We start from the raw sequence: 21094 nt of genomic DNA on the forward strand, positions 1-21094 counted from the left end.
TCTGAGTCACTACTCCTGGTAACCACATGAGTGGAAAAAACAAACAAACAAACAAAAACCAACCCCTCCTCGAAATAGGAGACAAACTGCATGACCAAGTTGAGAAAATGTGCCAATTTGTAAACGTTCAAGTTTATTTACAGGCGATGCCAACCCTGAGAGGTAGCATAGGGTAAAGGTACAGCATGCGTTCTGGAACCAGACTGCATTGGCTCAGCAACTCACTAGCTGAGGGACTTGGGGCCAATTTGTTAAACCTTCTATGCCTCACTTCCTCACCTGTAAAATGGTGGTAGTAGTAGTAATAATAATAATAATAATAATAATAATAATACCCCAGGAAGATTTGCTGTGAGGACCAAATAAGTTATAAGTCACTAAGCATTGTAAAAAGTGCCTGGCAAATAATAAGATCGATATGTGTGTTTGTTAAGAAACATCTCTTACAGCAAAATTGCTTGGTAATGGGGTCATTTCTGGGATGATGAACCCAGCAGAGTCACTTCATGCCGTTGGGTGAATCCAGCCTTAGGGGATGCGGTGATGGCAGATGACATAGAAAACAGTATCTTGCTCTCATCCCTCTCTATCACATTTACATGAAACACGAAAGGCCTGTGCACCAGATGCAATTTCCTCTTGCATCTTGGACTTCTGAGTCCAATGATTTTCTAAAATGTTGAATTCTGTTTGCTCTACAGTTTTTAAACAACAGCTGTTCACCCACCCCAGAGGTGGCAGCGAGTCTGTGTTGGGGGATGTTCAGTGCATACCCACCTCCTTTGGCTCCTCACGGGGATGTTAGGGGGTCTAATTAATTACTGTTTGTAAAGCATTGAGAAATTCCCTAGTGAAAGTTGCTATAGAAATGCAAGTTGCTGTATTATGATTACATGTACTTGTAATTGTTTGCAAAGTTTACTTATTGGGCAGGGAGAGAGGGAGAATATAGTTTTTTTTTCCCTTGATGATAGTGGATAGTGCTTTGTAAATTGGCATTTATGGATGTCAAATCACTTTATGGAGATGTATCTTCAGAGCTACGGGGAATCTCATAATAGGAAATGTACATTGAGGATTTCTTCTTTTGCTTTTGTGCCTCTCCCTCTTGTAACTCCTTATTTCCACAGTGAAACTAATGTGAAAAGAAAGAAACATTGTAAGAAGCAATCATGTGTATCCAAACTTAAAAAAACCCAGTACATATTTCTATACAAAATTTCCTACATAGAGCCAGGTGGTTTTTTCTTTTGCCTAGAACACTCCTCCCGTTAATTTATGCTAAAGGTTGAGCAACATTAGGTTGAAATAAAATTTTGAAGGAGAAACGAAGAAAGTTAGGGATACATGTAAACTCCAACAATTAAAATTTTGTGTTGGGTGCCTCTAAGTCTTGGCTTGGCTTTATTTTGTTACATTGTGTGAAATGACTAATAGCAAGCTCACATCTGAGAAATGTCTTTCCACGGTTATACATGCACTTTTTTTTCTTTATTATCTACTTTCCCCGAGTTTATAGGGAAATACCTATTTTATGGGTATGATTGACCACTATATGAAACCTACCCACCTTCCTCTAATGTATCTGTTTCCTAACTCAAGTGTGAGATTAGTGATACCAATCTTGACGTACTAAAAAGAAAAAGCTGACTGGAATTAAAAGTTAGCATTATATAGAGGCAGCGCCCAAGACCTTGTTTGCGAGCTGTTTACACGGTGATGAAATCTGCATCAGATAAGAATGCTATCAATGCTGCCATTAGCGACTCCTCAGCCAAATTTTATCTATAGCCTCACAAAAATTGATTTGCAATCAGTTATATTTGTTTTTTAAAATCCCATAAAATCTAAGAAGCCTATTTTAGTCTGTAAAATGGAGCAAATAATTGCCTCTTTTACATGAATAAAGTGTAAAATCCATACCTGGACTAATGGCCATTTTCTTATTCCTCAGAAGGCCCTTTGATCTCCAGCCACACCATACACCCCATAGATTTTCTACTTTTCTGCTCGTTTACGAATTTCTAAACTGAGTTTGGAATTCTCATCGACAATCCCTGCCATGTTCTGCTACCTAGCCCTCACCCTTGCCAGCTGCAGACACTGACCTCTGCTCCAGGGTCCCCTAGTATCTTGTAGGTGATGAGATTTCTCACACACTAATCCATAAAGAAAAGAATGAATGAATGACCTGGGGCTTACTTCTTGAGGGCAGGCACTCTTATTTTATATTTGCTCATAGCCCTTCGTATGGTGGGCTGATGGCAAGGGGCAGATAATGACACTACTTATCCAAACCGTCCCGTGCACGTCCCGTCCGCTCACGATGGCTTTTGTTCCTAGAGGATTAGCCATGTTGCAAATGATCAATAAGTCAAATAATCCTGGCAGATCTTCATTTAAAATTCTTAGAGATGCCATCACTTACCTAACTGCATTCAGTCCTATTGATTTACCTCTCACATCCTTCTGCTTTTCTCCCTCCCTACTGACCATCCTAGCCTGGACCACCACTGTCTCTCACCTGCACAGCTGCGGTGGCCCCCTCAGGTCTGCCCGCAGTCATTCTTGCTCCTTCTTACCTCTTCATTGTAGCAGAGGGGTCATTTAAAATGCAAGTCTTATCATCTTGATTATGGGATCCTTAAGACCCTTCAGTGGCTCTCATTGCTTTAAGGAATGAAATAACCATCTGCCTTTGTCTCTCCCTCCACAAGTCTTGCTTCACTCTCTTTACTCTAGCCACTCTGCCTTCCTTCCTGGTTCTTAATTATCTCAATTTGTCCCCCCACCCCCACCCTGCCTCAGGACCCTTGCACATGCAGTTGCCATTGCCTGGAACACTCTTTTCTTCCTCACCTTTCACCTGATTACCATGTTGTCCCTTAAAGCCCAGCTTCCCCAGGCTAGCTAAAGTTTTGCTTACACACTCTTTCTAACTCCCAGGGCTTTTTCCTCCCTCACAACATAGTTTGTAGGGGTGTGTGCGTGGGGGTGTATGTCTAAGCTCCACGGGAGCAAGAGCTGGGTCTGCTGTTTGCTCCCCACTCTATTCCCAGAGCTTAGAATCCCCTGGGACAACATAAGGATTTAGAAAAAAAAATGTTGAATGAATGAGTAACTCTAGAATAAATTTAAGATCTTTGTCTAATAAAGTAGGAGTCAAGGAAGAAATTTATACGCTCAAATGTCTGCTTTCCAGCTGCTGGGAAGGTGTGCATCACCCAGCTCTACTCTCGGTGAATCCTTGGTATCAACCTCAGAAATGATGCGATATTTTTCCCAGTATAAGTTCAGCCCTTTATAAAATAATTCCAGCACACCGTGGCAGGTGTCCAAGAGGTCCATAATTGAATGCAAATAATTAAAAAAGAGCACATGATTTCCAAATTAAGCAACAGAAAAAACAGTACCGTACAGTTGTACAGTGATGATTCTGTATTGGTGAAATAAATAGCCCAGAAACCATCGATGTGGAAATGTCCTAGGGCCCAGCGCTCTTGGGAATGTGAAACAAGCATCCTCCCTCACTAGGTTCCCGCTGGCGTCTCTGGTTTGTCTTGCCGTCCACCCCTCACACCTTCTGTCCAGCACAACCTTGCTCAGAGCGCCCCCCGCAAGTCCATGCCGGGAACGTGGTTACTTCTGCTCAAACTGCCTCCCTTTCCCATCACCTTCTTTGCGTTTCCATTTCTGGGACCCCAGGGCAAACATCCATTCATCACTTCCCTGTCCAACTAACCCCTCATCCAACAACATTTCCTTATCCAGTTGAAATTTTAATGTTTCCTTCGTTGTCTGGGTAAATGGCCCGTCCACACCGTCCATCAGCTCATGAGAATCCAGGGGATTGTCCTTGCTCCTTTCTTCTCCCTTCAATCCTAGGCGCATCCCATCCATCAGCAAGTCCTGACGCAAGTCTGGTCCTTTGCTCCTACCACATCCTCCTGATCTTAACCACCATTTTCCCTGCAAAGATTTCCCAACGGGCCCTCTCTCCTTTGCTTGCTTCATTTCAGCCACACTGGCCTCCTGCTGTTCCTCAACACAGCGGGCACACTCCTGCCTCAGGACCTTTGCACTAGCTGTTTCCTCTACCAAAAACACCTTCCCTAGATAGTTATTATTTATGTATTTATTATTTCCTAGATATTATTTGGTCTCTCGTCTCCTTCAGGTAGTTTTTCAAACATTCCTTCCCGCTAAGACCTTCCCTGTCTATTCTATGAAATATTGCAACTTCCCTTCCCCAGAAACACTCTAGCCCATGTCCCCAGTGTATTTTTCTCCTTAGATCTTGTCTCTGCAATGTGTAGGGCTCGCTTCATGGGTGTCCACCCTGTGCTTAGAAGGAGTCTGTGCTTGGCTTAGTGCTCCGTGTTGCCGACTCTGATTCCATTAGTATCTTTCTAATTTTTTAAATTAAGTAGGCTTCACATCCTGCATGGACCCCCAACGTGGGACTTGAGCTCACCACCCTCAGATCCAGCCTAGAGCTGAGACGATGAGTCGGACGCTTAACCAACTGAGCCACCCAGGCACCCCAAGATATCTTTTTTTAAACAAGGGACCCTGCAAGTTCATTTTGACCTTGGTCCCACAAATTATGTAGCTGGTCTTAGCAACATGCCATATCTTTGACTTATTTTGTTGCATCAATCCCCACTGGGGAGTGAGCCACAAGGGCAGGGGTCCTCACCTCTTTTGTCCATCACTGTAACCTTAGACCTAGAACAGAGCTATGTATGAGACAGATGCTCAAGAAACATTTGTGGGGCGCCTGGGTGGCTCGGTCGGTTAAGCGTCCGACTTCGGCTCAGGTCATGATCTCATAGTTCGTGGGTTCAAGCCCCGCGTCGGGCTCTGCGCTGACAGCTCAGAGCCTGGAGCCTGTTTCGGATTCTGGGTCTCCCTCTCTCTCTGCCCCTCCCCTGCTCGTGCTTTGTCTCTCTCTCCTTCAGAAAGAAATAAAAAGAACATTAACAAAAGAGAGAAATATTTGTCAGGAAATGAGTCCTGGTTACACCAGCCAGAAATCAAGGGAGTCACCCTTGACACTTACCAACTTCCTTGGACTCCCACGTGCAAGTTCCATCCGTTTTGTTCCTTAAATGTATTTTAGATCTGTCTACTCCTCTCCATTTTCCCAGTACCACCCTCAGCCAAACTACCTGGATGCTTCCTTGTAATGTGCTTCTAAACTGGTCTCCATCGTCCCCATATGTCCCCTCCAACCACTCCCCATAGTTGCTACCTTCTACCCGTAGAGCCCAGGATGAAGGTCAAAGTCCCTGGCATGACCTCAGGGGCCTGCTCGAGCTGACCCTGTCTGCCTCTTCTGCCATATCCTGCCCTCCGTCTTGGCAATGCAGCCTCTTGGGCCTCCTTTTGGCCCTGCAAATACATTGTTGTTTGCATGCAAACCCTTCTGTCCCCTGTTTCCAGAACACCTTTCACTCCCTCTAGCTCTTGCTCACTCTCATCCCTTTCCTGAACCCCTGAGTTAAATCTCCCCATTATTCGCTATCACAGAGGCACCCTCCACACACCCCTTCTCTGTAAGTCTTACAATAGCAGCCACTGGACAATGATTGGTGTGCTTTCTTTTCTTTTCTTTTCTTTTCTAGAGAGCATGAGCATGGGAGAGGAGCAAAGGGAGAGAGAGAGAATCTCAAGCAAGCCCTGTGCTCAGCATGGAGCCCAATTCGGGGCTCCATTCATGACCCTGAGATCCTGACCTGAGCCAATATCAAGAGTTGGAAGCTCAACCAACTGAACCACCCAGGCGCCCGGATGTGTTTTCTTGTGTAGCGTGCTCTTGGTTTTGGGGGTAGATTCCCATGATCCATTGCTTATGTACAACACCCAGTCCTCGTCCCAGCAAGTGCCTTCCTCAATGCCCATCACCCATTTCCCCCTCTCCCCTCCTTCGACCACAGGATTGTAGGGTTACAAGGGCAGGGACCGCACCTCTGAGGTCTCTGCCCAGCGGGCCGTCAGCAAGCACATGGCAAGTGCTCAGTAATGCTGCTCAAGTGAGTGAATGTGGGGCAAGATGCCCTGCTGAGCAATTAATTTAGGTCGGGTCTTCAATGGCTAGTTAACTTTCACTCGAGTCCCCGAGGAGGCAGACAAGCCTCAGGCCATGTTCCTGGCGTTAAGTTAAGCAAGCGGTAGGGCCAAGAGGCAAAGTTGCCCCCATGCGGGGCACGGGGGCTGGGCTGTCTGCAGAAATCTTTTGTTATGCAAACACAAAGTTGGTCCCCATGGTATTTCTTTCCTTTTTTTTTTTCTTTTCTTTTAAAAATGTGGATGAGTTGCTAACATGGATAAATTGGGAGGTTTCACATGAAAGACTGAATATTTGGCTTCTTTTGAAAAGTTGAAAGACCCAGCCTTTGCCAGACTGGCCTGTGGATCCTTACTGTGCAGGACGAGGAAACAGGTGAGAGAAGCAGAAAGGCAGGCAGAAAGTGGAGGGAGGAATAGCGAGGGAACCTGAGTGCATCACGACTAAAGGCAGCTGTGGCTGGGGAGAGGAGAGGCCAGAATGCTGGGGCCTGGGCCAGAGACTTCTGGGGTCTGGTGTAGGAGGCAATAGAAGTGAGAGCTGTTTCTGTGGGTTAGGAATTGGGTCGTCTCCAGGGATTCGTGTTCTTTAGGGATCAGGAGTAGACATTGGATTAGAATTCTTTTAATTCTTTGACTAAGATGTGACTTTTTTTTTTTTTTTTTTGCAGAGTTGAGCCACTTGGAGCTTTATGATGTTTTAGGACTCCTCAAGTGCATGCGTTTATGACAGAATAGTTCCTGTAAGGAGAATGTCGGTGCTCCTACCCGAGGTCTTGGTTAAGTAATTCAAGTCTGGACCCGGTGAAGCTTTCCGCCACCCCTTCAGCAATTGCTAGCTTCTTGACATCCTGGCCATCAGTTTGGTTAGGTCCTATTTTGGTACCCCACCCCCCCTCGACGTGGTAATTCACAGTTTACATTTTGTCTCCCTTCCTTGGCCAGAAGACTCTGGAGGATAGGGACCAGCTGTGTTTTATTGTTCTTTATAGATTCAGCCCAGAGCTAAGACCATACCTGCTGGCACATAATCAGTACATGTTTTTTGGACAAATGATGGAGGCTTACCAATGGCCGTGATTTACTTAAGACTTCCAGATCTCCCTTTAGCTAGGTCCGCACCAAGGGCTACCGGAAACATTCAAGCAGCATAGGATGGAACAGTCTGACAGATAGACTCTAACTTGTTACCTCTGGGAACTAATTTAACTCAGGAGCTGAACGTACCCGGGAAATGGTGCTGGGCTGTTGCAATTGACTCTCTTATAAATGATTCAGGGACCGGAAAGGCTGCGTACTGGTGTGTGTGCTCATGATTCTAAGCTGGCCCCCAAATTTAGACTCATCCTTGACTCGTGTTATTCTCATAACCCACATTCAATCCACAGCAAATCTTGTTGGTTTTACCTTAGACACACAGCCCAAATCCAACCACTCCTCATCACCCTCCCCATCCCCCAGCGTAAGCCGCGTCCTCGCTCACTGGGACTGGTATAATGGCCTCCGGACTGGCCTTCCTACTTCCACTCTGGCCCCTGCGGTCTGTTCCCCACCCACCAACCAGATCACTACCCTCCTCCACTCAAAGCCCTCCAAAGGCTTCCACTGTGCTCAGAGCAAAAGTCGAAGAAAGTCCTTTCAGTCTGGCCCCTGCTGCCTCCCTAGCCTCCCCTAGCTCCAGGAACTCTGGCCTGTTTGCACTTCCTCAAATGCACAGAGCACATTCCTGTTTCTACTGCCACACGAGGCTCTGCCCCAGATATGTGGCTCTCCTCACTTCCTTGATGTTCTTCCCACTGAGGCCGCCCTTCTCCGGCCTTCCCTACTCAGATTGCTCCTCCCCTGGCTGCCCGTCCCCGGCCTCCTTCCCTATTGAATTCTCCAGAGCACTTACCTCCATCTGACCTACATTCTGCTTTTCTGTTTGTTTCTTGTCTATCTCCCGTAGCATGAGGGCGCGTCACGAGGGGGAGGACGTTTGTTTGCTCTGCTCACCATTGCAGCCCCGCGCGGGGCACAGCGCCTGGCACAGAGAAGTGCCGGACAGCGACTGTGGATGATGGGGGCCGCACCATGTGGCACGACCCTCGTGGCGAGATGACCGTGTATGCGTATGTGTGTGGAATGTCTGTGGCTTAGTCGTGGAGGATTAGTGCTGAATTCTTGCCTTGGTGCCTTCTTTAAGGGAGACCAAGTAGCTTTGGGCAAAGAGAACCCAGGCGTCCACGTCTGGGGTCCCAACAGCGTGCGGAAAGGAGGTTATGCTTTGCGGTTAGACCTTGGGATACACCGAACCTCAAAGCAAAAGACTCTGGTCCCGGAGAACACGTTTGGCTCATGTGTCAAGGACAGAGGAGCATAGTCTGGGTTCAGGAAGCCTCTGCTGGGGGGTGGGGGGGGGATGGGGGTGGGGAGAGGGGTGTGGAGGCTGCTCCAGAAGTCAGGCTGGGGGGCACTGGGCTGGAATTGCCTGCAGTTGTATGAATGGTCCCTGGGTTGAGGAGCTTTTGGGACTAGATATTGGATTTATAGTCTGTGCCTAGAATGTTTTTTCAACTTGTACAGTGTTTTTCATTTTCATAATCTTAAACCTTTTTTTTTTTTTTTTAACTGGATGATAAGATTGGCCTGGGGATGGGCAGTGCTGTAACAAGGAAGAATGTCCTAAAGTTTGTGTATTTCTTCTGCCCTGACCCAGGGAGCCGAGGCTTCTGGTTCCAGAATATCAAGCTGGCGCAGAGATCTCTGGGACCCTAATGAAGCAGGCAGATGGTGAAATCCTGGTATGGTTCTGGTGCCCGGGGGCACAAAGCAATTCTCAAATTCTTGTCCTCTTCCAACTGCTCTCAGTGCCCACGGCCCTACAGAGATTCATGCCAGGGACTGGCATGGACTTTGTGCCTGCGGGGAATGAGCCCATAGACTTGTCATTTCTAGGGGGCCGTCCAGATGTCCCGCTTGGGCTGTCATATGTAAGTGTATTATGATGGAGTATTACAGCATGTCCTGGTTTGCAGTAGGGTGCCAGCACGGTCCCTGGGAATCCTTACAGAACAAACGCAGCAAATAAGAACAAAGACTTCACAAAGCCACAGGAGCAAACCAAAAAAATGTCCCATGAAGTTGAGTGCGGGCAGGTGTAAAGGGAAAATACTCTGACCTTTATTGGGAGGAAGACGGGCCCCGGGCTGTGGATTTCAAACCAGGACAAGAACCACGGTCAGGGCGGATTCCTCCCATAACATGAGGGGACCTGCTGTCCTTGCCAAAAAAGCAGGGGAGGGGTGGGCACCACTGGACAGACTGTTAATGAGGCGGGGGGAGGTAAGCCAAGCAGAAGGAAACACTCACCACGTACTGAGCATTTCATGTCTGAGAGCACAAGAAAAATACTTGGAATGGTTATTATTGTCCCCATTTTACAGATGAGGACAATGAAGCTCAGAAGCTAGATAATTTACTATCTTGCAGCTTCTGAGTGTTGGGACGGAGTTCAGACTGAAGCCTGTCCTCATCAACCATCTCTCATCTGGTCCCTTCCTTCTTCTAGCACATTCATACCCAGGGCCTACCGTGTGCCAGACCCCGCCCAGGTACTGGGTACCCGGCCAGTGGCCAAAGCAGGAATGTTCTGCCCTCATGGAGCTTCCCGATCTACGGAGGACGCTGACAGTGAGCAAAGCAGAGCTGATAATCACAGCTGGGATAGTGCCACAGAGGAAGTGGTCAAGGTGCAGTGATGGGGAGAGAATTGGGGTGCGTTCTCCTTGGGCTGGGGGGGGGGCAGTCAGGGACAGAGATAAGATAGAGCCCAGCGTGGGAAGGGCTGAGTGGGGGATGCATCTGGGCTGGGGGAGCAGCAGTGACTGCCAGGGAGGGAAGGGGTCTGCATGTCACAGGAGTGAGCAGAGGGGAGAATGAGTCGCAAGGTGTTTCTCCAAAACGCACGCCCTTTCTGCCCTAGCGCGTGGCTTTGCCAGAGAGGAGCTCCTGTCGGAAGAGGAAATACCACCCTGCCCAGTGGGTAGGAAACTTCGGGCCTTTGGGAGTGAAAGAGATGATGGGGGAGGGAAAATACCCACTGCTTCCCAGTAGATGTAGACAGAGTCCCACTGAGAGACTCCTAACGCATTGTTAAGGCAAACAGGGAAGGCAGGGTTCCATCCTTTCGATGGGGAGGTCCTAGACAGCAACCTGACTTCAACCCGATCGGAAAAGAGGCCGGGGTGGGGCCGTGTGGGAGAGGGCGTGGGCAGAACCCCATCTACCATGGAGATCCCGCTGGCATTTCTCGAGGAGGAGAAAAGGAGAGGAGGAAGGGAGTTAACGCTGGTCAGATGGCTTCTCTGCAGAGAACTGTATGCTGACGTTCCACAAGCCTCACTTCCTAGAGGCCCCCCAGGTCTTCATCTTACAAGGGAGAAACTGAGGCTCAGAAAGGTTAAAGTAACTTGCCCAAGGTCACCCAGCTAGTAAGGGTGTGCTGTGCCTTCTTGACTCAAAAAGCCACACTCCTTCCTGTGGACCAGGCTGAGTAGCAGCAGACCAGCCAGGCGAGGGAGGGAGTGAGACCAGAGAGGCAGGACCCAGGGGCCACTGTAGGGAGGGGGTTGATGGCAGGGTGGGGGGAGAGAGACGGTGAGGGGACAAGGGGACACAGGTGGAACTCTGATGGACTGGGCTGGGCTTTGCTTTCTGCGCCAGACTGACTTGGGTTCAAATCCCCCCCATGCCGGTTTGCTAATACCTAGCAGGTAGAGGGAAAACCTTGACTATCCCAATTCCCCGTGCTGCCCCTCCCCCAGCCTGCCGCCCCAAGAGGAGGCCCCCACGGCTCCTCTTGCCTCGGCCGCCTGAGTAAGCAGTCCTCCAGAGGAGCCTGACTCATTCGCCTTGGCTCCCTTCCACCAGAGCTCCAGGGAGGACAGTGGCCCAGTGGCCCCGTACCTTCTAGTGTGGTCTGACTACCCAGCCTCCTCTGGGAGCCAGATGGGGACAATCCCCTCGGGACTCTGCGGCTGGTACCTGCAGAAGCCTCAGCCTCCCAAGTTGCCTCTCATCACCCAGCACGCAGCTGTGCTGCCTTATTGTATGTGCTTGTGTGTTAATGTGTCACTGTCCCTCATCAGACGGTGAGCTCTTGCAGGGCAGGGATGAGCCTGAGTCATCTCCCGTCCCTGGTGCCCATGACAGGATCTGGCATAACACGCGGGCCGCTCAGCAAATATTTGTCGAATTCCCTTCCTAATCGAACAGGAAATTTCCCTGCCCTTGCCTGGGGACGATCACTGGGGGGGGGGGGGGGGGGGGGGGAGGGGAGACAGAGTCCCGTGGCCTCGGCTTCTGTTTGCTACCTTCACCCCGCTGCTGCGGCCCTTGGATGCGAGGAGCACAAGGCATCTGCCACATTCCGGCATTGTTTCCTCCTAGTGCTTTCGTTCCAGCCCATTCTCACTCTCTGTCTGGGAAAATCACAAGGAAACTCCACGTTTTGCTCCTGGAATTCTTGCCAGCGTGATTCAAGCCGAATGGAGCACATGGCACCGAGTTCCCACACAAACAAAGACGTTGCCACTTTCAGTGCGGTGGCTTCCTTCCTTCTGCCAGCCTGGGCCCCCCCGTCTTGCCCAGGCAAGAGGGGCAGAGTGCACGCGGCCCGGTTCTCACCTACAAGGCCCCCCATGGTGGGTGCACCTACAGTTGGGCGGTGGGTGGTGAAATAAACACAGAGGCCATCTGCCCAGGGAATGCATCCCGAGCCCTATCCACTCCCCACTCACCCAGGGTTTCCTGGAGCAGATGTCTTACCAGTGTGTAACTGAGCTGTGCGCCTTGGAGTCAATTACCTACTCTTTCTGTGCCTCAGTGTTCTCATCTGGAAAATGGAGATGGTCACAGTACAAGATGATTAGAGGATTAAGGGAGACATAGTGAACGTGCCGTGCAGCGCTCGGTAGACAGTGGGCACTCAATAACTGCTGGCCACGATGCTGATGCCCTGTGTCGGTGTTAGCACATGTTCTCGGAGCTCAGGCCTTCGTGGGGCCGTGCGTTCCTCGGCTATAAGCCCCGTGACCGTGAAATCAATCACTTTCGTGCTCGGCGCTCCCAGGCGCTGCGTGTGAGAGCAGGATTGCGTGGAGGCTCCCGTCCAAATCCAGTGTTGAGAAATGGAACAGGGAGCTGGGCGGACACATCGATTAGGCACATTCCTGGCTCGAGTGTGGCTCTCTCCAGTCCCCTCCCTGCAGGCTGGCGAGCAAAATTCAGGTGCTGACCTCCTGAGAACACCCCTTAGGCTGAAACCTATTGCCCCCTTTGTCAGAGATTATGTGATCTCCAGGGAAGAAGAGGTGTGGCATCTCACCTCTGCCACTTCTGAACTGAGTGACTTGGGACAGAGGACTCTCCCGTGCCTATGATGCCCTCGTCTACGAATGGGGTTGATAACTGCCCTCCACGAAGGATGTCGGGGGGGCTCGGCACCGACTCGAGTGTCAGGGGTTTGGCCGGGGTCTGTGCTTAAGAGCAGCTGCCCCTTCACCAGTGATGCTGCTGTCCCCAAATCTCTAAATTTTAACTAGGGTCCCCCTTGTGAAGGCCTGGGTTATCCCCACTGGAAACCTGTTTTGGGAACTAGCCCCCCTGCATGTCACCGAGGGAAATGGGCGTCAAAACTGATGGCCCCCCTAGGTGGGGGGGAGACCTGGCCCAGACCTTGTCACAGGATGAGCACCTCTGGGATGAGAGGCCAAGTGGCCTAATGGGCCGGGGACTCAGACTGGCTGGATTTGAGCAGTGTTTCCACGCTCACTCCCAGTGGGGCCTTGACAAGTTCCTTAACTGTTCTGAGCCTCGGTTTCTTCACCTGAAAAATGGGTGTGATGATATCCCTCTTTGTGAGACCAGAGAATTAATGGCAGCTTATTAATTATATTCTAAGGCACTATTCTAAGCCACCCTGTGAGGTCATCACATCTATAAATAGCCTCACCTGACAGTTGGAGAAACTGAGGCACAGAGCGGTCACTAACTTGCTCAGGGCCACTGGTTCATCCCATTTCCTGGCGTGGTCCCTGCTCCTTCCTCTGCTCTCCTCACATTTCCCCAAACTCGCCAGGCGAACCCACGCCTCTTGGCCTCTGTGTTCCTTCTGCCTGCAGTGACTGTTTCCCCACCTCTGCCTGACTCAATCTGGTGTGTCCTTCAAGGCCCAGTTCAAGTGTCTCCTCCTCCAGGAAGCCCTCCTGCCAGGGCACTAGAGGTAGGTGATCCTGTAGCCTGGCATCCCCTTGACGCAGGCTCACACCCCCTGCACAGTTACAATGGATTCAATCTCCAGAGCACTTTCTTTCTCCCGGGCACGTGCAAGGCCGTCCGTGCCCCCTCTGCAGTGGGGTTGGTCTTTTCTCCACCTCGTGGCTGGGGAGACGGGAGCTGAACTCAGGTTCGCTCTCCAGGAGGCAGCTGGGAACGCATCCCTTTTAACTCGGCTCTGTTCTGGGACCCTGGCCTAGGTGTGTCTATGGCCCCGGGGCCCTACACCACGTGGCGATTCAAACAATAGCTGTTGAATGAATCCTGAGCCCTCAGGATGTGTCTCGAGAATAATAATAGCTAAAAACCAAAAAGACCTCAATCAAGTTCCCAGGTTCCCAGGTTCCCATCCCCCCGGCTGGTTCAGGCAAGTCCTGATCGGAACAGAAGCCCCGCGAGAGCAGACCCCTGGGTGCATCTGTCAGCACATGCCTATTCCAGGGTCTGGCTGGAGGAAGTGCTCAGAACGTACGAAGTGACAGGGAGATGTATTTCCCCCTCGCGGGTGACATCTTGGATGGCCCTGCTCTCTGTGGACCCAGTCTGCTTTTGGGGCCCCTAAATCTGAAGGTCTTTGGTTTCGGCCAAGGGGTACGTAGAGGAAAGAGTGATCCCTGCACGCCCCCAAATCAGAGAAATTGGAGGTTTGATGAGTGCTTCACGCACACAGAGAAATGACAAAGCGATATAAGAGTGAGAGCCTTCAGAATACCCATCTTCTCCAGCATCCTGCGTTTTTTTCTTTTTAGAGCAAAGCCCTGTAATATTAATAAACGGCGGCGAGAAGGGAAAAGTGACTGTTTCCTTTTGACATGGCGAAGATCACAGGGCCTGGAGGACCTTTAATCTTTATTAATGTGTCTCAGGGGGGCCTCTCCCACAAGCTGTGGGAAGCAGACATGCAACGAGTTTGCTTGCTCGCAGTCCTCAGCATCCCTGGGTGCCTCAGATGACTGCCTGATACTGTTCAGAGTGCAGCAAAGCCACGTCACGGGGACCCGCTGTGTCCCAGGCAAGAACAAGGCAGCCCTAACCCAGCTCCCATCTGTGGGGGGCTGGATGACAAGGGAAATTCAGGACACGGGCCTCAGTCACATGGGCCCGCTTCTAACCAAGGGCACCGATGCCCTGAAGAGGCTCAGAAGGAACCAGGCTGTCAGTTGCAGGGACGAGCACAAATCATGCCTAGGAGGGGCCACACCTGAGTCCATTAAGGAGCACGTCCAATAACCGACACCCTCATTTCCAAGGGCTCTCCTCTGCACTGCCTGGCCAACCGCTTCTTTCCCACCCCTCCTTCCCTCTGGCTGGGCTGTGCACCAGGAGGCCAAAAAGGTCTGTAACTGGACACCGTGCAGACCTAATTCCACAGACCTAGTGAGTCAGGAATTGCAAGGCGGGTTCGGAGCCCACAACAGAATTGAAAAGTGTTATAGTAAGGATAGAAGAGCCAAGAAAGTTGCAGGGTCTCTCTGTCTCTCTCTCTCCTTCTCTCTCTCTCTCTCTCTCTCTCTCTCTCTCACACACACACACACACACACACACACGTGCGCGCATGCGGAGAAACCGAGTGGCATATTTTGACATTCATTCATTCAAAAATTCTGAAAACCACTCGGTGCTAAGCACTATTCTGGGCAGTGGGGATCCAGTGATGGGAAGGACCGCCAAAGTTCCTGTTCCCCCAGAGCTTACGTTCATCCCAGTGTTCTTGGGGGGAGTTTCTCCAGTGGCCAGGATGGCGCAGGTTAATCTCAAAAGCCACGTTACAAGACAGAGGGGGCGGGCACCATTTGCACCCTCACTTTCCGGACACGGGATCTAAGCTCAGGTCAGAGGCCAGCCTGTCTGAGGCCACCCGCTAGGGTGGGGGACCAGGATGGGAGCTTGGTTTCCAGGCCTTTTCTCTTCCTACTTACTGCTCAGAGGCCGCGAAGAAGCCCGAGCTGAGAGGCCGGTGCTATCTGGGAGGAAGAACCCGGTGAAGTGTGCTCAAATAAAGCATCACCTAATTCGATTATGTTTGCTAGACTGCAGTGTAATAAAATGGAGTTCCTCATAAGCATCATCTCCTAATGTTTACAGAACAAGAAAGCAGAATTAAGATAGGAATTTCCAGGGAGAAAAGCATGTGTTTTAGGCTGAAACGTAAAGAGAATAGACCCGGAAGAAATCGATTCCTGATTTTACAACTCAGCTCGGATGAGGGGGTACACTGGGCGGCTGGCTCCTTGGGGAGGGCCTGGCGGATGCCCCCAGGTGGCTGCTGGGGGTGGAGGTTCCCACTGGAAGGACCCCAGGACGGGGCAGAGGGGCCAGTGGGAGGAGACGCCTTATCGGGAAGAAGTGTTGGCAAAGAGAAGCCTTGGGGACCTGCTGGGTTTGTTCCAAACGCCTCCTTGCTCCTGTCCTCCCAGCGCCCACCATCACATGCAGACAGAGTGATTTTTCTAGTAAGAGTAGAGCCTGGTGATGAGCATGTGGGCCCTGGGGCTGCCTACGTTCGAAGCCTGGTGTGCCCCTTCCCACGCTGTGTGACCCCAGGCAGATTACTTGCCCATTCTGGACATCCATTTCCTCACCCACAAGTCATGAAGCTAGAATGAGCCCATGTGCATGAAGCACTTAGAGCGGCACCTGGCCCCTAGTAGATGCTGAATTAACAAGAGCTGCTCTCATTATTTTAAATCTGCATATACCCCTCCCTTTTCTAAAACGTTCGTTCCTTGCCCTCAGGGGAAAGCCACACTTCCCAGCCTGGCAGTCAAGGCTTTTGGTGATCTGGCCTCTGCTTAGGACCCCTTTGTCCACCCTGGAACTCACGACTCCCTCTTTTGTGCCTCTGCTGAGCCCCCTATAGAGTTTGGTCCCTCGAACTGATTTCATTGTTCTGTTCCCGCGGCCCTTGACCTCACTTGACAGTTAGGGCCTGGCCCTCATTTCTAAGCTCTGGGTCCTGTCCAGGACGTAGCACTGCGCCTCAGGCAGTGGCTGCTGGGTGAATTTGGCCATTTAACGGGGAGAAAGTGCAGGCCAGGAGCGCTTGCGACCAGTTATTATTATAAAGTAAGCACATGCCTGGTGATGGAGGAAATGTTAAGTCCACGCAGAAGCTTGAGAGGCTGTTCAGATGATTTCCCTGGTTAAAAACCCTTTGAGAGGAAGAGCCTGGGGAGGGAATACTGTGTTTTGCCATCACATCGCCTCTGGATCAGGGAGGAATAAAGCGAGGGTTCATGTTTCTCCTTCGAGAAATTAGGTCACTGGGTGTTGTTAAAGTGTGCCTTACAGAGCTATGCTAATCAGTTCTCTTCTGGCCTAAATATCTGGTAATTATCTTGGTTTTTTTTTGCTTTGCCAGACTCGGCTTCCTAAAGCAGTTCATCTACGCAGCTACTTGTCAAGATCTTCAAGGGTAATGTTAACCACGACCACCAAGTGGCAAAGCCCGCCCAGCGCCTGCCTGGTGCCGGGCACTGTTCTAAGCGGTTCAGGCGCACGGACGTCTCAGATCTCTGCACAATCAGGAGGAAGATGGTACTATTGCTCGCTGCTTCCGGGGCCTTTGCTGCCTCTGCTGAGCTCCCGGCCCTCTCTTCTTCCTTGCCCCTGGCTCCCCCTGCCCACTCCACAAATTGTCCTGGCTACGCGGGGGCACGTGGCTTCCTCGGTATAAGCCAGAGCTCCACGGGGATCCAGCTCCCTGCCTCCCTACCCACCCCGTGACATCGGCCTGCCTCGGGTCCTTACGGCCCCCCCCCCCCCCGCACCCTCTGAGGCCTGGCTGGAGTCTCGACTCTGCCAGAAAGTTCTGTCTGAACTCTCATGGCACTCGGAGTCCAAACCACCTGCTTTACTCTGTGGCGGACCAATGGTCGCCAGCATGCGTGTGCGTGTGCACATATGAGCACGTGTGTGTCCATGAGTGTGCGTGTGCGTGCATGCTCCTGTGATCACGTTCTTTCCATACTTAGATTATAAACCATTTGAATACAGGGATCAAATCTCCCTCTGCCTCTCAGCCTCCATAGAACACTGATCTAACTATAAGATTCTCCTTACACACTTCGTTCATCCAAAAAAAAATCAATAATAAGCCTATATTAAACACAGTCCACCGTGTGCCAGGTACTGTGACCAGCACCGGGGTGTTGGCCTAGACGGTGATTGACTATCGATGGGAGGGCAAACATGGAAAAAGAATTTAAGGAAAAACCCAATCGATCCGGGGCAGTTCATCATTTGGCACTCAAAACTCCACCACCCAACTTTTGACCTAACATACGAGGTGACGTCAATTACAAATAACATTCACCTTGACATGTAAATACAGGTTCTATAGGCTTAACATCTTCTGACTAGTGGGTGTGTTTGGAGGGATCTATTTTTAAGTTTGTATCTTCACAACCTGATAATCGAAAAGAATGATGATCATAGTGGCCAAATGATTGAGCTTTTAAAATAGGCTCTACCTACAACGAGTTCAGGGTCCGGAACGCTCTCAGGGTAGGCCCTCTCATACCGACTTCTCTGAAGGAGAAACAGAGGCTCACAGTTTAAGTCAGCTGTGAAAAGGGCAGGCCGGGCGGCCGGAATCGCCAGCCGGGTCCAAAAAGTGTCCATTCTTTACGGGTTTCTATGTCTATGCTTCTGACGTTCTCAAATTATAGAGAAAGAAAGAAATGTTTTGACCTTGTGCTAATACGTTTTCCGTAAGGTCAGAAATAAATAAGTGAAAATTAATCTGACAATCTGCAAGCAGGCTGAAAAATACCACTTCACTTTCCCCTTGGATTCGACCCCCGTAATTGTTGCGCTCATTGACAGCTGATTGGTTTAAATAATTCATACCCTTTCGTGAGGCCTGTTGCTTGCAATTGGCATTTGCTTGATGAGGGCTGTGACTGACGGGCGATTACAGGCTGACACGTTCCAGAGACAGGCTCAGAGCTGCCACCCCCACCCCCCAACCCCGGCATCTTAAGGCAAATCTGTGTATCAGGACCTCACTGCTCTGTAAAGCGCGGACTGGTCAACAGACAGCTTTTTTTTTTAGATATTCTGACCACATGCACATTCCCAGCCTTCCTGTGGGCCAAAGGGAGAGGGCTGGCCGTGTGTCCTGGGACACTTGTGCTCTAAGTTGCAGACGTGACTGGAGCCTGTGTGCTCCAGGGGTCTGCCTGGAGTCCCTGCCTCCACGTCCTGCAAGACAAAGCTCTTGTCTCTTTTCCAGGCCGTCAGGAACCCAGAGCTTCTGCTGTGGAGGGTGGGGGGACTCCAGTTTCTCCCAGCCCCTCCCCCAGGAAAGAAGCTTCCACTAGTGGGAAAAGTGACCAGCCTTTTTGAAGAGAAGAGAGGTATATGCGGAGATAAGAGGGTACGGACGGGGCTCAGAGGGGCAAGACAGCCGTAACCCCAAAAAAAGGCAAGAAAGAAGGGCACTAAGGAATCATGGGAAGAAGGACGCAGATGAAATTCACAGAAAAGCTAGAAACCTTTCCTCGCTAGGAGAGGCAAGGGGACACGGACCTTACTTAGAGCCACACTGGGAACGTGTGGAGGGGAGGCCAGGAAGGGGCCCGGGAGGGGCAACCTTTTGCACAGATGGGAAGGGGCCAGGCAGCTGGAGGAGGCCGAGAAACCACAAGCACAGAGGCGGCTCCCACCAGGCCGTCTTCAGTGCTGCTCTATGCGGATAAGAGAGCAGCGGCTCCCATGAGCTGGGTCTCAGGATGTCAGATTTCCCCCAGCTTGTTGGGGTGACCTTGAACCCGGGAGCAGTTTTGGTTGCCTTCTAGCTCTTAGGTCACATGGCCAGTCCTCCTTCCCCACACGTCCAGCAGACATGGTACCTCCCACATCGTTGCCGCCATCAGACCTCACTGGACCCCTGCATAGCAGAGGCCCACCTGGGACCCCCTGAACCTGAGTCTGTATTTCAACCAGACCCTGGGGGACTTGTGCACATTGATGTCTGAGAAGCAGACCCCAGGACCGTAGGCTTCGTGGGCGGAGGATGGCATCTCCCTTGCTGACTGCTTTGATCCCCGAGCATGGGGCCGGACACATCCTGGGACCTTAACAGACATGTGTTGAAGGAGTGAAGTAATGAATCTCTGCAGACACCAAGACAGTGGGGTGAAGGGGGCTCAGTGATGGGAAAGAAGGCGATCGATCAGCCCGAGTGGGCAGCAAGGATTCGGAGAAGGTCGAAAAGACCGGAAGTGGCATTCTCTGAACTCCACCGACGGCAGAATGATTGGTAAAACTTTCACGTGGAAAGCAGTCCGCCTATGAAGAAAACGTCTTGCAGCACACACACGGATCTCTTTTGTGGATTCTCGAATGCCGTGGAAAAGGCATCTCCACGTGGAAACAAGAGGCAAGAGCCCTGTGTGCGGAAGAAGAGGCGGGCAAGGGAAGAAGCGAAGGAGGAGGTTTGATCCCAAGAGCCGGGGGGAGAGCAGAGAGGGCTGGCACCCTTCTGCCGCGCGGCGCTGGAGAAAGCCGAGTAGGTGAGCGAGCTCCGATAGGGGACCGAGGGCTTTGGACTCTACCCAGAGGTTCCAGTCTCCATGCCAAGCCCTCACCTGAGCAGTGTGCTTTATGGTTTACTGCACTGGAGTTTCAGCAGATGTCGTCTCTACCTGTCACTTCCAGGAGCTGACAACACCCAGGCGAGAGGGAGAGGGCAGTGTGCGTCGGGAGGGGAGGGGAGGGGATGTGCCGGGGGAGTGAGGCAAATGCACTTGACTGCTGGTGGGTTGTGGGGCTTGGGCAGCTGGTGGCTGTCCCTCCCTCAGGATCAAGAAAGGCCTGGTGGTGCCCATGCTTGGCCAGGTCAGCCCTGGCGACTGAGGAGCTCGGGGGGCTGGGCCCCTCCCTGAGGCTGATAGCTGCGGGCTGGCGTCGGTTCTGGCGGATGGTGCCACGGGGCCAGGCCGCCATCTTGGTTCTAGCATCTCTGAGCAGGGGAGGGGCGACCACGGGAAAGTTACTTCACCTCTTCCCTCACCTTGGACCCAGGACGAACTCATTTTACTCTTAATGCTCAAACCACACCTGAGATAGGGACCCTCTTAATTCCCATTTTACAGATGAGGAAGCCCAGGCCCAGGGCGGGCCCTGCAGAGAGCTGGATCGAAGGCAGGCAGTTTGAGTCCCTACACCACGTGCTGACCCACCGTGCCCTGCGCTGCAGGGGAGAGGCAGGGAGAGGCTCCAGGTGGGCACTGCGGAGCCAGACTTGCATCCTAACTCGCTACCGATGGGCTCTGTGAGTCTCCCTCAGCCTGTTTCCTCATCTGTATGACAAGTTTAATTATAGGAACATCTCAAAGGGTTGTTGCGAGTGAGGGTCAAGATAAAGTGATAGCAGCTGGTCATCTAAAACAGTGCCCGGCATAAAGTACTTCTTGCTTTTGGTATTTGTCAGCTTGGGGCGGGGGGGGGGGGATAAAATACAGTGACTTAGGTGAGTGATCAGAAAGTCTCAGTCCTTTCCCCTCCTCTCCTCCTCGACCCAACAGGTAGGCTCCGGTCAGTTTCTGAAGCCGGGTGGGAGTGAATTCCATCCTGTGACACGGGCGTCTTTTTATGTTGACTTTTTTTTCAAAGAGCTGGGAGTACGTCCAAGGTGGCAAGTCTCATTTGTATGGATAACGGCTGTAGGAATTACGTCCCATCAAACAACCCCCGGGGCCTG

At 51.2% G+C, this 21094-nt stretch overlaps 1 protein-coding gene and 1 long non-coding RNA gene across 11 annotated transcripts in view; one reads left to right on the plus strand and one right to left on the minus strand.

The window, feature by feature from the left end:
• The window catches only part of LOC106981062 (uncharacterized), a 109976-nt gene extending 89916 nt beyond the window's left edge, over positions 1-20060 (plus strand). For 5 of the 10 annotated variants that reach the window (XR_008300489.1, XR_008300490.1, XR_008300491.1 and 2 more), the window contains exons 6-12: positions 6741-6842; positions 8018-8174; positions 8768-9041; positions 9620-9800; positions 10034-10089; positions 11500-11753; positions 11936-15907. This is a non-coding gene — a long non-coding RNA (uncharacterized LOC106981062). Of the gene's footprint in view, positions 1-6740; positions 6843-8017; positions 8181-8767; positions 9042-9619; positions 9801-10033; positions 10090-11499; positions 11754-11935; positions 15908-16747 lie in introns of those variants that run through there. The other 5 variants (XR_008300492.1, XR_008300493.1, XR_008300495.1 and 2 more) reach the window with 5 other exon arrangements.
• CACNG2 (calcium voltage-gated channel auxiliary subunit gamma 2) overlaps positions 1-21094 on the minus strand; it is a 111364-nt gene that overhangs the window by 64170 nt on the left and 26100 nt on the right. The gene's annotated exons all lie outside the window — the stretch shown is intronic.

The sequence above is a fragment of the Acinonyx jubatus genome, chromosome B4, assembly GCF_027475565.1.
Source record: "Acinonyx jubatus isolate Ajub_Pintada_27869175 chromosome B4, VMU_Ajub_asm_v1.0, whole genome shotgun sequence".
Lineage (NCBI taxonomy): Eukaryota > Metazoa > Chordata > Mammalia > Carnivora > Felidae > Acinonyx > Acinonyx jubatus.